The following is a 17,455-nucleotide window of genomic DNA, read 5'->3' as shown; positions in this document are numbered from 1 at the left end:
ATTTAAAATTCCATTATTTTAATTCTTCCTTGTGCCTATTGTTCCCATAATGTTATGCATGTTCATATCTGAGCTGAATAACTGATTTGAAATGATACAAAGTCCAGTGCAAAAGACTTGATTGTTTCCCTCCCTACAAAGGAAGAACATCCGTGTTAAAGTTAAAAAAGAAAATGCATTAAGATTAACCAAGTAAGATTATCCAATCCATCTTCCAAGAGCAGGAGTATTATATAAGGCAGTCATTTAGATTCTCTTAATAAACAACTGAGGCAGTCACATCAAATGAATGAGATGCATCTAATGCTTTGGGTATAATCCATTTCCATGAACAGAGAGTTCACTATTTATGTGTATTACAAAGTAAATTCAAAACCTAAGAACTTCTGGTATGAATTTACATTAAAAAGTATAATTAACTTTATTGGAACAGATACTGTCCCTGTGAAGGTGGTATTATTTAAAATAGAAAAGGCAATTGAAATAATCTTATTTCCTCCTAGTTTAATATTTAAGTTTTCCTGACTTCAATTTCCAATTCAGATTCTGGTTAAGACATATTTGCTAGAATAATGTTACCCACTGTTATCCACTGTAATCACAACCTTTTGTCATTTGACACACAGTATCATAGAATCATAGAATGCCCTGGGTTGAAAAGGACCACAATGATCATAGAGTTTCAACTTACCTGCTACATGCAGGGTCACCAACCACCAGACCAGGCTGCCTAGAGCCACATCCAGCCTAGCCATGAATACCTCCAGGGATGGAGCATCCACAGCCTAATTATTCAAACTGTTTCGGTGCGTCAACAACCTCTGGCTGAAAAACTTCACAATAATATCTAACCTAAACCTCTCCAGTCTCAGTTTAGAAATATTCCCCTATGTACTATCACTATACACCCTCGTAAATAGATGTTCCTCTTCCAGTTTATATGCTCCCTTCAAGAGCTGGAAGGCCACTATGAGGTTTCCTGAGAGCCTATTCTTCCCCAGGATAAACAAATCCAGTTCCATAAACCTTTCCTTGTATGAGAGGAACTCCAGCCCTCTGATCAACTTAGTGGCCCTCCTAAGGAACAATTCCAAGAGATCCACGACCTACCTGTACTGGGGGCCCCAGGCCTGTTGGCAGTACTGCAGATGGGGCCTCACAAGAGAAGAGGGGGGAAAACAAATCCCTTTTCCAGCTGGCCGCCATTGTTTTAATCCAGCACAAAACACAGTTGGCCTTCAGGACTGCAAGCGCATACAGCTGAAAAATTTACAGCTCCGTCTCGCGTGCTGCATATGGCAAAGCAGGCAAAACACTGGCAGTTCCCTGTGTCACAATCGCACTGGCAACATGGCCAGCAGTGGGAGATCATGGAAAAAGCAGCACCCCTCTGCTAGGCCGTGGCAGAAGAGAGCAGGATGGTGAGCAGATGCACAGGTGAGAGGGCAGGACAAAGGAGACAGAAGGGAAGGGCAGGGCCTGAGCAAGAAGGTAGGAATGGCTTCTCCTTCTCCAGGGACATTGATACTAAGATAAGTAATTGAGCTAACAGAAGCATGGCAGTAATTTTGGCATCAGCCTCTGGCAACTGCCTTGGTGATGTCCAGGACATGTCACGGCAGGCATAACATTGGCAGTTCCCTGTGTCACACAGGCTTTGGCATTCCAGTGGACGTAGGGCAATAATAAGAACAGCTCCACTGGTCAGCCAGCCCAAGCCAGAGGAGAGAAGGTGGGTGAGCAGAGGCGGAGTTTTGAGGGAAAAACAGCGGACATGGGTGAGAAGGGCTGGGTCTCAGGCATGGAGGCAGGAGTGGCTGTGATGTAACAGATCCCATGTTCTCCTCCTTTGTCTTTGAGTGCCAGAGGCCCAGAGGGGGCTATGACCAGAGCATGGTAGCCTCCTGTCCTCTGCTGCTCACCTGGAGAGATGTTCCACCTTGCACAGGGGCATCTATTCAAGGTAAGTAATGAAATTAACACCATCCTGGCTGTAATTTGGGCACAAGCAGATCGCAGCTGCATTTCCTGTGGGCTATCTCAGACAATCTGTAACTTGTAAAGATTATTCCACCTCAACAGGGACATTTCAAAGTTAAGTGTTTACCTCAGTCAACAGAAGAATGGTGTGTAAACAGGTTCTTTCTGTCTTTCTTGTTTTGGAAAAAGCTTTGAAAACTCAACTGGGTTATTTGTTCTGGTTGAACAAACTGAACTGTGGTGTCAAATGGAATGAAGCAAAAAAAAGACAAAGCTAGACTATGCTGAATAGCATTTGCTATGGACCGAGTGATTATGTGGATTATTACACCTGATAACTAGTAGGTTATCAGACCTACTCTAAAATGATTTCAAGTATAAATGATCCAGCTTATAGCTTAGTCGGGTATGTATGAAAACTGTACCTGAAGTCACTGAACGTCTTGATACAGTTTTTAGCTAAATCATGTATTCTAATAATAATTTTAGGATAAAAAATAGCAATAGTCTTTAATAAATCTTTGAAGATACAATATGTTACTGTCATGTCCCATGGATTGACAGTTCAGGTTTAGATTCACTACTGCTAGAATCTTTGCAGGGTAAAGAAGTAGATGCCCAATAAACTTTCTCACATTTTTGCTCTCTTGCATTTCCCACTCAAGGACATGCATGCTGTTTTTCAGAAAAAGCTCAGTCTTTGACAAGCACCCATATCTTTGGTACTGAAAAAGGGCTGCCCCAGCACTGCATAAAGTCTTTGCAGAAGGGGCCACAGTATCAAAGCATAGGGACTGATTAAAAAAAAAAGTCTTTAGAACTCATTTTGAGTAACCTGAAAAATCAATGAACCCTTACAGTGTTTGGCATAGCCTAGTGTAATAATCAAAGCAATCAAATGTTTAGTCACAAGGTGACTTGTATTTTTCTAAATTAAAACAATAAAACAAAGTAGCAAATAAGTTTGTTCATTTGCGTATATATGGAAGTGTGTGTAGGACAGCTGTGGCATACAGGGTCATCAATAATTTTAATTACCAGACCTGTTAGTCTGTCCCTGAAACAGTGCATTTTAAACAAAATTTACAAACAAAATCAATAAATTGGGCTTTTTTTATTAAACTGCCTAAACGAGGAATTTATAAATTGGCAGTTGAGTCATACAAAGACAAATTCAATGATTCAAGGACTGAAGTCGTATCAGCCTTGACTGATTCTCTCTAAAATCCGTACATCACTAATACAGGCTTTACATGGGAATGACTGAGACTTCAGTAATGCTGTACATACTGGTAGATAAAATCCATCTAGAATGCATGTTCATGACACCACAGAGCACTGAGACTAAACAGTAAATCTCTGTTAAATTGAGATTCATCTCACGTTACTTTAAAACATCTAATGTTACATTAGTTGAATTTGTTGACTGACATTTAGATGCCTAAGGTTATATAAAGTTAACTCCGTGAGGCAAAATGCCCACGGCTTAATTCTAGGTAAAAGAGTAAAGAAATGTTCTGTTTCTGCTTTTATGGTAACAGAGAGTGGAAAATGGACATTTATCTGGTTTGTAAACTATTATCAGGGTTTCAGTTTCTTCTGGCCTATGAAAAATAGTGATATTCTGTGAGACAGGCATCTATAAAATAGGAATTTTGGCAGTGGATCTCTATGATGTTGTGTCAGACTCAAGAAAAATGCAAACCAATCTATCTTCATCTCACAGCAAGTCATGCCATGATTAGCACTGCTTAAATGATGTAAAGGCTGATTGGCTTCTACTTACCAACACTACCAACACTGGTCACTGGGATATTTTCTGAGTTAGCTACTAGGAAATTAATGGAAGAAATAAAAAGTCAGAGGCAGAAAAAAGAGTTCATAACCAGTCCTCCACAAACACACACACACACACACAAAGAGTATTATGGAAATAAGGGCATAAAGAGAGAGTGAGGATATGTGAGGATATTAGAAAGTTTAACTGCCTGAAGACCAAGCAGGATGCAGGAAGAATGATGTTTATCCTACTAACAACGTGGTAACAAGATGCCTGAAGCACTGTAGTGAAGCTCCATTTTACCAGGCTAATTAGTCCTGCTGAGATATTCAATCCTAACACTGATAAATGACTCCAGTCCCTAAGCCAGCTTGCCCAGATTCTCCAGTGTGGACATACTTCTTTATCCCCAGAGAAGTGGGCATGTTAATTCCTCTGACTCAAGATGGAGTTTTATCTTTTTGGGCTCACAGTAAAGCATAAGATTAGACAAGAGTAAGTGTGCACTCTGTTTTTCAACTCTGTTTTCTCAAATGTGCTGTTTAACTGCTGAATAAAATACTTCACTTTAAGTAGCCTCTTGGTCAGATGCCTTTGGTGGAGGTGAGTCATTATAGCACACACAAGTATAGTGAGATCTGCAACTTGGTAATCCAAACCCGCCGAGATTTATTCCTTCCAGCACAAGGGGTCTCATTATCTTTTTATATTGTACCGTGAGATATCACTCCAGATCTGTGTGACAAAAGTATTTACATTCATAGACAGCCAGGCTGGATAGAAATAAAGCAAAGCATGAAAGTTACCAATCAGTTGAACAAAATCATATATAAATAATCCTCTCCATCTTTAAATGCAGAAAATAGACTCCATTTCTTTCTTTGTCAATAATATGAGGGTAAGATTATATTTTGCCTTCAGACAGACTGGAATGTCTACACACTTTGTTGCATTTTCAGTGTCTTGCTGGACACCTTTAGCTGTGCATTTGAAGCTAAATTCCCAGATTGTCCACGCTGTCTAAAGTTCTGATTACCCCTTGAGGAACACTGAAAGCACCTAATGAAAAACACTAAGAGCAAAACTGCTGGAAAGAATGCTTTTAAACTAAAAGAAGGGAAATTTAAATTAGATGTTGGGGAAAATTTTTCACTAAGAGGGTAGTAAGGCCCCGGCTCAGGCTGCCCTGGGAAGTTGTGAATGCCTCAACCCTGAAGGTGTTCAAGGCCAAGTTGGATGGGCCCTGGGCAGACTGATCTGGTGAGTGGCAATCAGCCTTCACTGGGAGCTAGAACTAGATTATATTTGAGGTCCCTTCCAACTCAAGCATTCTATGATTACTTGGCTCTTACTCCAGTATGTCCCTACATGTAGTCCTATCTGAAATATCCTACATCTGGCAGCACCATACGCCAAAGCCACACTTCCATGCCATGCCTCAATATGAGTGACGCCTAACCAATAATTATTTTCTAAAAGTCCACTGTTACTACTACTACTACTGCTTTGTAATCTGACATCTAGGGTGCAATATATATCTAGGCCTCTTCACTCCTTTCCCTGTTCACAGAATATAAAGAAAGACAGTTATTCAAAACCACATGTGCCAGCCACATTATCCATAAGAGACATGGCACAGGCTTTATAGTAGTTTTTTACTGAGATGTGCAGGTATTGGAACATAAAGAATATTACATTTACTTTTTGTCTATGTATTATATTCTTCTCAGGGAGTCTCGGAATAGGATCATGAATCTGTTAGTAAGCCTCATGAAGTTGGGAGTATCATTTCTTTACACCATGGCAGTGCTGACCACGATTTTTTTGTACAGAAGCAGCCCAAATTCAGAGGAAATGCTGAATATCTTGCCTGCACAATGCCACGCAGTTTGACCTCTATTATCTGAAAAAAATGTTTCATATGTGACCAAATCATTCTTGAAGAACATTGTGATGTCCCAGCAGATGATCTGATGAGCACTCAGGCTTACAGACATGAAAGCTGAGGCTATACAGCTAAAATAGATGATGCTTGTGAAAATTTAAAAAATAATGGAATGAGATTCTCTCTGTTTGTGGCAAAGCTTTTGGCAAAAGCCAACTAGAATTGTCCAGGACATTTCTTTGGCACTAGTGATAGCATAAATCATAGACTGCTCTTGATCTTATAGACAGGTTGCATTCAATCTTCCTGGTTTGAAGGCCAATATCATTTATTCATGTAGACATTTATCATTCTGTGTCAGTTGATCTCACAGATAGACAGTGGTCATATGCACATTTAATTCAGCAGAACAGACATAATACCAAAGCTTAATGATGGTAGTCTTCGGCAATGTAGTCATGTTTTTGAGAGTATCAGATAAATGATGATCATTCTCAAGATTCTCAGGCATCTGCCTGGGTACAGATAGAAACAGAGTAGAAGCATATAACATTTCTGTGCACAGAAATGTGGAAAATATGAACAGTAATGCCTATTTCCACTTACAGTTGGGACTTACGAGACTGAAAGTACAGAAAGAACTCAGAAAATTACAGTACGGATGTTGAATATATGATTTATTCAACAGTATTACCCATTCAACATTATTGGCACTAATGCTACTAGAAAAAGATAAAAGTGTCTGAATAGACATGGTAAGAACTGAACCACTTAGAAATTAAAGATATATTCACAGAAAGCCCTAACAGAAGACAATTATGTCACAGACAACTTAGGCATTTATTCGAGCAAATCAAAAATAGCCCACAAGTCAAGTAACAATTGAATTAAGATACCAATCACCATATCAATTAAGTTTTTAAAATTACATGACAAAGTTTAAAGGAATATTCCGGTATAATGTGAGACATTATTCTTATTGCTAAATCTAATTACAAAGTGTTGTAAATCACTTGGTCTAGCCTTTAAAGAAAAAAAAACTACTTCAAATGCGTAATATTCAAAATTGAGAAGAGCATGCAGCTTCCATGTGAATAGATTACAAAGCTGCCAGTGAAAGAAATTCTACTGAAAATTGCAGTCTCTTTTCACAGCAGGGTCATGAGATTGAGCCCAAACAAGGAGTGACCACACTGTCAGTCCATATGTTGAGGGGCATCTTGCAGTGTTACTGGGGGAGGGACTGGTGGTCTCGATTGGGATGAAATAAAGTCAGTAGGGTGCTCAAGGGAGGTACAGCAAGGGCTAGAAGCACCCTCAGGGCCCCAGTAATTTTGACCTCGTCCATGCATTTCAGCTTGTGTTTTAATTTTAAATAAAACAAGCTGTTAAAATGTGACTAATTTTACCTTAAAAGCAGTTCATCTCAATATGAATTTCTGAAAGCAATTTAAACGCTCCTCTTGAATACAGGCTATGTTTACTTGTATTGAATAACTAGTCAAGTATTTAAAGTACTAGACCGGTTCAAGATGGAATAAAAGAACTTTATTCATAACATGATTTTCTGCCCAACAATCCACTGCAATTGAATAGTAATGACATTATTAATTTTTAGGACTTCAGCATTTTTGTAAATTAATTTGGCCTCTCTATCTTGGAAGGCAAAGGTCAGAGAGAGAGTCCTTAAACACTGATTAATTTTTTTAATGGATGGTGAGAACCTTCAGGGGTGGAAAAACACTTGCTGGTTGTACTGTATTCCAGACATCCCTGTGTCAATTTCACTTCTGAAGTCTGCTGCAGTTGTGAAATAGAATGCGACATTAAACTCTCTGAGATGAAGTACAGTGTATTCTAGTTCCCTCAGACTGAATAAATTACCAAGCTAATAGCATTACTGTTTTAGATTTCCATTAAAGACCAGTGTCAACCCCAAAGTTGTTTTTTTTTTAACTCATTCCAGTCCACACTGGCAAATCTGCATGTAATTGTGTCCTTGTTAACCTACAAGAAAGTACTCCTTCACTCTTTCAGCTAGCAAATGCTTCATGTTGTTACTGGTAAGTCATTATCAATTTTGCTTGGACAATTTTATGAGATTTTTGGGTAGAAAAGTAGTCTTAAGGAAACAAATGTGATCTGTAATTTCAAGAACATCATTATTCTCCACTTCCCAGTTTATAGTCTAGGATATTTGCCACATGAAACCTAATGGCTTAATAAATTTATACCAGATTGGTGGACATTAGAAAATCACAGACTTGTCCATTTGCACACATGTTGGTCATTGCAATCTCTCACAGGCTATCACTGCATGTAATACCTTGCAGGTGCAAGAAGCAGTAGCTGTATTTTACTATCTGCACCTGATCCATAAATTTAAGAAGCCCACTGTCTCTCAAGTGTAGTGCTCAGGGGCACCCCATATAGATACATAACACAAAGTAGATTTTATATGCTTAGAGGATAGCAAAATGTCTACCTGGGCAGTTCTTTTTTGCATATTTCTGCCTGGCTAGATTGATAAATACTAATTCTGTGTCATTGTAATGTCTCATAGGTAAGTAATTTGAAATCATGAGTTTCAAAACCAGAAGCCTAGTTCTTTGCCATGTAAGTTAAAGGCAGTTTTCCATCAGCTAGCACTCACAAGCTGTACCACTGAAGATAATATTACAGAGCTTCTCCCTTATACTGAAGCAAAATGGCACAGAACATATTTTGTCTAACTTTTTAAACTCTTTCAGACTCCAGTGCAGGATGTCTACATCCAAACTGCCTGTAGGGAATCACCTTTGAATGCTTTCCAGCTTGGCTTGGTAGGCATTTGACAGAACACTAGATGTCTCTGGCCAAAACCATATCAGGGACAATTCTTATAATACAACAGGAGGGATGGCTGAGTTGCAGCACACATGAACATAAGATGGCATTAATTTACTTAATAGCATGAATGTGGCAATAGTGTATTATTATGATAGCAGAACAGTTAAAAGTGGAAATAAAATTACCTATTTTTTACAAGGATAAAATTTTGGGGAGTCACAATTTGACTACTTATGTACCATACGTAACAAAAAGCCATGAAAGTTAAGGTATTTAACACATTTTGTCTCAGCAGAGAATCAGGACCAGGCCAGGTTACTGAAAAGTCCTTTTTCATCCTTAATTAACTGAATAAATAGACATACCTGTTATATCAGAAGAATCCCTTCCTTCTTTTATCTTTCTTTTCCCCCTCTCCCCTACTTATAATGCCTGCCTCCATCTGTTTCCAAGCCATCAATACCCACATGCTGCAGATCATCAGTCAGATTTCAAATAAGTCTAAGCTAGAAACAGCAGCTCTAAGCACTTCCTTCTGGCCATCAAGGGACATCAAAATCAAACTTGATTCCCTTGCTTTTACATCTCCTCAGCAAACTCTGCATGTCCAGTGTAATTCACTGACAGCCTCGCCCTCTTCACACAAGGTGAGAAAATTGTACATGAAAAGGTGAAAAACAAGTCAAGAAAGAAATGCAGAAAGTAAGTAAATAAATAAATAGATAGATAGATAGATAGAACTGAAACTTGTTGGCCTGAGCTGTTGAACTAGATGATTGCAAGAACTTCTCTCCAACTCAAGTGGGTTTGTGAATCTGTGACATATAAGTGGGGTTATATTATTGAGGACTAAAAATCAATGCTTGATCTTGTATGGTTACATAAATTTACACACTGAGAGTAGTTGTTAGAGGACAAGTGGATTCTATCTTGACAGCTGAATATTCCACTGCTGCAATATTCCACTGCTGGAATATTCCACTGAATATTCCATTCCTGTAGGAGCAGGAAGGATGAAAAGGAATCATAGAATTGTTTGGGTTGGAATGGACCTCAAAGATCAGCTAGTTCCAACTCCTTTGCCATGGGCAGGATGCTGGCCATTAGATCAAGAACTAGATCAGGTTGTGCAGGATCCCATCCAGTATAAGTGTATCCTTTGACACACAGTTTTCAGGCCTTTTAATAGACAGAGTTACCATTCTTCACTGTGTTCTGATTATTAAATGGTGGAAGAGAAAGATAAGAAGTGACATGCCTGAGGTTAGAGAAAAAATCTGAGTTTCTGTGTCCTTTCCCCTAGGAGCTTCTACCTATGTTTCAGCTGAAGTCGTAGTATTAACTTTCATTTGGATGTCACTGTTAAGTTCAAGATCCTGCTTAAGCCATATACAATAGGAGCAAAAGGTGGCATCCTCTACAGCACCTAAATATAAGAAAGGAGTAGAGCTTGATGCTAGACTTTACGCAGGACTGTTGGCCACTAGGTTAGCAGTGGTGAAAAGTATCATAGAATGGCCTGGGTTGAAAAGGACCACAATGATCATCCAGTTTCAACCTCCTGCTATGTGCAGGGTCGTCAGTCACCAGACCAGGCTGCCCAGAGCCACATCCACTTGGCCTTGAATGCCTCCAGGGATGGGGCATCCACAACCTCCTTGGGCAACCTGTTCCAGTGTGTCACCACCTCTGAGTGAAAAAACTTCCTCCTAATATCTAACCTAAACCTCCCCTGTCTCAGTTTAAAACCATTTCCCCTTGTCCTATTGCTATCCACCCTTGTAAACAGCTGTTCCCCTTTCTATTTATATGCTCCCTTCAAGTACTTGAAAAAAAGTAGTTGTGTCATCTGTATGAGAAATCTGTTCTCTATTCAAACAACCCAGAAAGCATACTTAGTGTTGTGCTGCGTGGAAGACCTGCTCCTTGCATCAGGTCATGAGGTCTTTATGTTCATTAAAGTATGTATCAGCCCCTTGCCTTCTACTCCCTTGTTCAGATACTGATTCTGTGTTTCCATGCATACATCAGAGGTGGATTTTAAAGAAAGAGCATCCTGAAAATCTTCTGCTCTAAAGTTCTGGAAGAACACCAGGAAGATGGTCCCTCCTCTTATAAAGGGGGACAACAAAGACTGCATTTCACTGGAAGTGGATGCAGTTCAGCAGTGGGGAGTCATACCCATACAAAAGATGCATGCAGAGCCCTCAGTAAAGGAAATGGATAAAAATAATTGAAGAACAGTATAGAGTGGTGTTTCTTAACTGTTGAAAAACAAAAGATACATTAATTGAAATACTCTGCTAGTTCCATGACAGCTCAAGAATTTCACATATTTCACCTTGGTAAGGTTCAATTTCTAACTATAGCATGAAGAGATTGAAAGGAAAATGCTAATTTTTATTTTTTTTTTTGCTTAGTTTTTTAATGAGTCATGTCATTCTAGAAAGCATCTAAGAAGAATCTGAAACAGCATACACTGCATTTGACCAAATGCTTATCTCTTCCCTGCCTACTCCATTTTAAACAATCTATTTGGAAAATGGAATTTGATTACAAAAGGAATCAATCTGTAATTCAGCAATAAGCAAACCTTTCATAATTTACATAGCCCTGCTGCTTCACCCTAATTAATGTTCATCTGTATCTTATTCTTCCTGCAGCTTTGCCCTTCTAAATGAGTGAAAAATGATAGGAAACCTTTGGAAAGCAGTTTGCTATTACAAAATTATAGAAGAAATTGGACTGACTCTTCTAAAATCCCTAGTAATAGTCTCAAAGGTCTTAAGAAAATATTGTCATTCAATTTAGATAGGATTTTATTTATCCAGGTGCATCTGGATATCAGAATGGTAATGTGAATGCAACAATCTATTGCCAAGAGTGTAGGCATTTTAATTTCTTTGCAGATGACATAAACCTGGATTTTCCGTTTAACTGGCAAGATAATCAGCATGCAACTGTGGGAAACAATCATTAATATGATAAGATATGGAAACAAGACTCATGCATAGAGAGAGAATGGAAGCATAATCCTGGGGTGAAGGACTGGATTTGTGCTCTCAGCTTGATTCCTGACTGCTTCAGTCAGAGTTCTCTGTCTACAGAAAGAAAATACAGATATTCCCTTTTCTCACCTTCTGCCTATTTGCAGTTGAAAAACTTAAACACAGGGATCACCTTTCATCTCTTACACATTTAAAATCTAGGGTATGGGACTTCAATTGCCATGCAAATTCATGAATATAAGCATATGGAATAGGCTGCCCAGAGAGGTGATGGATCACTGTCCTTGGAGATGTTCAAGGAACATTTGGATGTTGTACTAAGGGACATGGTTTAGTGGGGAAATACTGGTAGTAGTGTATGGTTGAACTAAATGATGCTGAAGGTATTTTCCAACCTTGGTTATTCTACAATTCTGCACTTGAAAAACTTGGGACAGGCAAAACCAAAATTCTTAGGAATGCATAAGTACACTGGAAGAAACTTTATAACATTTGCTTCCTCACCAAAGGGAATGATAGAGTTTGATTAGGTATCCATATATCAGCCTTGGAAGTTCACATTCTACTGCAATAGCTTTTTTCTTCACAGATAAACTACAGTATATGTACAGCTGATTCAGGTGTTTTAAGTCAGTGACTATAATCTACAAATGATTTTTGCATATCTGAACCATGTGCACCAATTCCTAGATAATATTTTAGAAAGTCTATGTAGATTCATTTGTATTAATTACTGCATTTCACAAATCAGGTCAAAATGTACCCATTATAAGGAAAGTTTTTCAGTGTTCCTATTTTTCACACAAGAAAATTATTTGGCTGCAAAAATAATTTATTTGAATCTTCGAAGTTTAATTTATGGCATACACATGAGATTTTTCCAAAGTAACATTATCCCAACGCTGAATTTTAATAAGATGGAGCACAGAGCAGACTTTTATTTTTGATTGTAATTCAGATAATTACGATTACTTTAATATTTTAGACAAAACACTGATAAGACCAGCAATATATATGGAAATGGGCTTTGAGTTTTTGCTGAATTTATTTCTTCTAGGTAACAGCAATGCTCGTTTTCAAAGCTCACTTGCTTCATATCACAGAGCACATTAAAATTATGTTTCCATTTCACATTTTGTAAATGAATTAACCTTATTTAATTTCAGCAGTTTGAAGATGGCCTTGGAGGGCAGTCATCGCTCCCCAGGTCTCGTGTAGCAGAAAGATTTTACTATACCTCTAACAAATCAGCATGGTAAGAGTAAATAGGTAAATACAGGCAGAATTAACATTATCTGAAGGACATGGTTAAGTGCTTAGATGTTAATGTGAGTGACTGGGCTTTCTGGGTTCTTCACCCTATTTCACCACCCACTTTTTGTGTGAGATGTGTAAGCACCTCATTTAAGCCTAGTTTTAAGCTCTGTTGTTTTGTTGTTTTTTTTTTGCAGGTTGTGTTGTAGCTGTGTCAAGCAGAGTCAGGGTCCAGATCTCATGACTCTGTGATGCTGCATAGGTTTCACACTGGTCACTAAGGCTATGGTTCTCTCCATGGTTCTGCTTTGGACTACTTTGACTGGTGCCATCTAAGATGGATTTGTTCAGCAGATTTGATGTGAGCCCATCTGTACAATCTGGCTTTGATCAATCACTGCTCTCTTGCATTTAGCAACATTGGCATTCCAAGTGGAGGTCCTTCTAAGTCCAAGATGAATAGCATGAACAGTGACTATCAAGGATAATTTGTTTTTTCCTGTACTGATTTAAATGGATGATAGGACTTAGTTACTCCGTGTAGTCCAGAGAAAAAGACTAAAAGGAAGATTCTCAAACACAAATGTCAGCTGCTAACTTAACCCTTGAAGTGCCTAAAACATCCGTATGTATCTCAGACTACCTTCTAAGCATTCTCTGCAAATGATCACTCCTTGACTTGTTATGATGCTGAGCATATCAGAACTTATCTTAGACCAGAACACTGTACAAATGCCTGGTTAGGCCTTTCTCTGCACTGTTAATCTTCAGCATTACCACTCACTGCATGACTGTCAGACAAGATGCTGCACACACAAGAGCAAATCATATCTTTTTTTTAGCATTTTTAATATTTTTAGTCAAGAATCACTGCATTCACCCACAATGAGTCAGGCTTAGGTTCAAGTACATCATGTATCTGAGTATTCAGCTGTGGAATATATTGGAGAAAGATTTTCTCATTATTTCAGTGAGAATCTTCTAAAATACAAAATACTTACTGAACTAAGTCACTGAAGATCCTTGTATAGGAATGTTACCTAGACACACTATTTAACATACAGGTATCGGTGTGATGAAAAGAATGTTATTTGTGATGCAGAAAATGCAGCAGCAATCCACAAGATGATCATTAGCAGGATAAACTTGGCATTGGTACCTCAGGGGCCTTCTTGACCCATCACTGTGGCATTGCAATAAATACAATGTAGAAACAAGCTCTGCAGGCAGACTTTGACTTATAACCTCCATACATGTCCTAAGGATCTGTGATGCCTTATTTCCTTGAGTTCACCCTGCAAACAATTGCTATTGACTTTGTGTGCAGATAAAATGATTCTTCAGTTCTTATCATCATTTGATTTATTTTAACAGTATCCACTATCTGCTGGGGACACTTAAAATGATACTGAGAAACTGGAAATGGAAACTGGGTGACATGAAAGCATGCATCTTTTCCATCTAAGTGTTAAAATCTCACAAGACTATGGAAAATATGGTTGCTCTACTCCTTTCCATGTCCACTGAAAGAGTAATCCGACTATATCCAGCACAGCAGGAGGAATGGATGGACAAATCTATACGACATTAAGACAGTTCACTATACTCAATCTTAGCAGTGACACTGCTATTCTACAGGCACTAAAATGAGAGCTGCCTCTTTAATTCATTCCTACCTTGCTCTGGATCTCCTCTGTGGGAAAGTTTTGCTGTACATCAAAGTCTCTGTTACAAGTTAGGTTCTGTGAGGTTTCTCTGACACTTGATCTTCCCTGGATTTTTTGTTAAGTTTTGAGATATGCATTGTCTTTGTGAGTGTACACATACAGTGTTTAGCAGAACGGGGCTGAGTGCTACCATAATACATCTCATTAACAATAGCAACTGCCTATGGCTTCTGTTGTGTAGAATAATGATCCTTTCTTCGTAAGTAGTAACTGCCCAAAAGGCAAAACTTCAAACTCTACTGGTCTTCCACCTGAGAAATTTTACAATATGAAAGTAATGTAGTAATTCACTTACATGAAAATAAATCTTTGCTTTCAAAGGCTGTTTTCATTATAGCTTTAATTTTAAAGTCTCTTAAATTTATGCCATTTAAATCTGAACATTTTAGAAGGAAGAATTATGTCCAAATTTTTAAAACCCACTTTGTCTATCTATTTGACTTAAGAATCCAATTTGTTACCTGACTTCATTGTTAGTATGCTGATTACTTTGACAATATCTTTGAATGATGCTTGGAGGATTTGGCTTTATTCAAAAGCAGATGTGTGTTTGCCTTAATGCTTTATATTTCTTTGGGGAGTTTTTAACCAGAGCATAATTTCTGTTCTGTTTGAAATCACATTTGTTAATTTTTTTCTCAGCTAAACCACAGCAGGGACCATACTGCTCACATACAAAGAAACAAAACAAGAAAGAGTTTTACAAGAGTACATATGCATTAAAGCATGTTGATAGAATTTATTTGAAGAAAGATTCTGGAAGAAGGAAGAGAACTTTTATTTTGCATTCAGCATCCCATAGGAGTTGCCCTGCCCAGAATAAAAGGCTGAAAAGAGCCATGTGTCTGAGTTATTTGGGTAAAAAGCATTGTATTCAGATATCACCAGAGGTTATAACAGATTAATTATAATGTCACATTCAAGCAGTGATTGTAATCACCAGGTCTTGATGGCTATGAATTGATTCCTACCTATTATGAAGCATGGGATGAGGAATCCATGCTTTCCTTCCCAGATCACATTTCAGATGAGGGTAACAGGCTTTCTCTCAGTATAATGTAGTTCCCATCAATTATAGACTTTTTATTTTCCCTGAATGACTTTGCTGCATATGTTTCCAGTTTCAACCTGTTTGTTTTTCTAGAACCACTTACTAACCTTGGGTACTTCAGTGATATTAACCCCCTACAGTGCCACTCCATCGTTCTCCATATCTGTGTCAGTTAATTGGAAGTGCCTATGAATGCCAAAAATAATCAACCTGGAAATACAGGTCTAGCAAACCTGGAACAGGGACATGAAGATGGTCTGTTGGCTTGAGCAATGAAATACAAGGAACAACTGAGAGAGGTGTGTTTGTACAGCCTGAAGAAGGCTTATGGGAGATCTTATTGCTTTCTTATTGAGAAGCATCACAGATACTTAATGAGAGGGTGCAGGACAGATGGAGCCAAGCTCTTCCCAGAAGAGAGCAGAAATAGCACTAAAGGCAATGAACGCATGCTGAAACACCAGAAATACTGATTAGCTAGAAGGGGAAAAAAAAATCACCATGAAGATGGTCACATTTTTGAAAAGGGCCCAAAGAGGGTGTGAAATGTCCATCCCTGGAGATATTTGAGCTCTAATTGGAAACTGCTGTGAGCAAAATGCCTTGCTTTGAGCAGGAGAGCTTAACTAGAGATCTCCAGAGTCCCCTTCCAGCTAGTTATTCTGTGATTCAGTGACTGCGTGACCACCTGCCCTTGAAACAATGCAAGAGTTCTTTCACTGTTGGACAGCAAAAAGCTGAGACACCTTACTTACATTTGCATGAATACACTAAATAAATCAAGTGCCAGTAAACGCCCATTAAGCATTCAAACTCATCTGATATTTGGACCTACTATTTATGCTGTCCTTAACAAAGCATACGAGGTATGTAACTGAAAACTCTGAATTACAGGAAATAAGTTGAATGCACAGTTTGACTTATTGCCACATGAAAAAATGATCCTAAATAGAGTCATTCTTATTGCCAGGGATTCCTCTTCCCAGCCACCGAGCCCTACCTCTCTGCTAAATATTAAGATGAATAAGCTAAATGTTAAAAACAAAGATATACAGGCTCAGTAACTCCAAGACAAGAATTGTACCACATGTACACACAAGCATAAAGTAATACACAAAACAGCAATGAAATGAGATGCTTCAGCAGATAAATTCTTCAAGAACTTGTTAAAAAAATTGATGTTGTTTATCTGAATACATATTCATGTGCTTTATAAAGGAAGGAAAATGTAATGTGATGTGCTTCAGTGCATAATTTATGACAAGAAGAGCTGCAATGAAAAAGAAAGAAAAGAAAAAAAAAGAAACACAGCTTTATCATCCAGCAAAATCAAATGATGGAGAGAATCTGCAGAGTGTTGCACACAGCTCATGTAAATACAACAGCCAACCAAAGTTGTGTGCTAGCAAGAGAGAAAGTGATCAGAGGGGCTTTTGAATTCCAAAGGAAGAAGAAATCTGGAAGCATCAGTTCGTCAAATAAATGAGAAAGAAGCAAACCTGAGACAGATACTGTATCACTGACTAAATCAACAGATTAACTACTTTCTGTCAGGAGAATGTCATTAATAGCCAAACCAACATACCACTTTGCAATTATGTATTTTCCTTTTTTTGTCTTCTCTTTCAAAGGTGACGGAGTGGTAGGTCATATTCCTGCATGTCTCTTCTGTCCTGCAATATCTTGTTGATTTCAATCTTCTACCCATGCTATAACCATACACTTTGCTGGACTTGGATCAATGTCCATTCTCCTTTCCCACCCCACTCTTTAAATGGAAATTCAGGAGCAGACATAAAGTGACTTTATGGAGTTCTTTGGTGGGGAAGAGACTGAGAAGAGCTTGAGATCCCAAGTGCTAGGAAGATGATGGTTCCCTGCACTCAGAGGAAGCCTAAGCTGTGTATTACCAAGAGTAATCCTCTCAATATGATCTATGAC

The 17,455-nt window shown here is 38.4% G+C and overlaps 1 long non-coding RNA gene across 5 annotated transcripts; it reads left to right on the top strand.

The window, feature by feature from the left end:
- The first annotated feature begins 724 nt into the window (after positions 1-724).
- Positions 725-15,801, top strand: LOC116216209. Of its 5 annotated transcripts, none has more exons than XR_004158659.1 (6): positions 725-1,732; positions 1,867-1,963; positions 7,612-7,708; positions 9,068-9,176; positions 12,649-12,737; positions 12,934-15,096. It is a non-coding gene; the product is annotated as an uncharacterized LOC116216209 (long non-coding RNA). The 5 variants fall into 5 exon arrangements; XR_004158661.1 differs by lacking the exon at positions 12,934-15,096 and adding an exon at positions 15,106-15,801 and having other exon boundaries at positions 726-1,732; XR_004158660.1 differs by lacking the exon at positions 12,649-12,737 and adding an exon at positions 15,106-15,800 and having other exon boundaries at positions 727-1,732; positions 12,934-13,097.
- The last annotated feature ends 1,654 nt before the right edge of the window (positions 15,802-17,455 follow it).

The sequence above is a fragment of the Meleagris gallopavo genome, chromosome 1 (assembly GCF_000146605.3).
Source record: "Meleagris gallopavo isolate NT-WF06-2002-E0010 breed Aviagen turkey brand Nicholas breeding stock chromosome 1, Turkey_5.1, whole genome shotgun sequence".
NCBI lineage: Eukaryota > Metazoa > Chordata > Aves > Galliformes > Phasianidae > Meleagris > Meleagris gallopavo.
The sequence above is the reverse complement of the archived record's forward strand: the minus strand, read 5'-3'. Positions and strand labels throughout refer to the sequence as shown.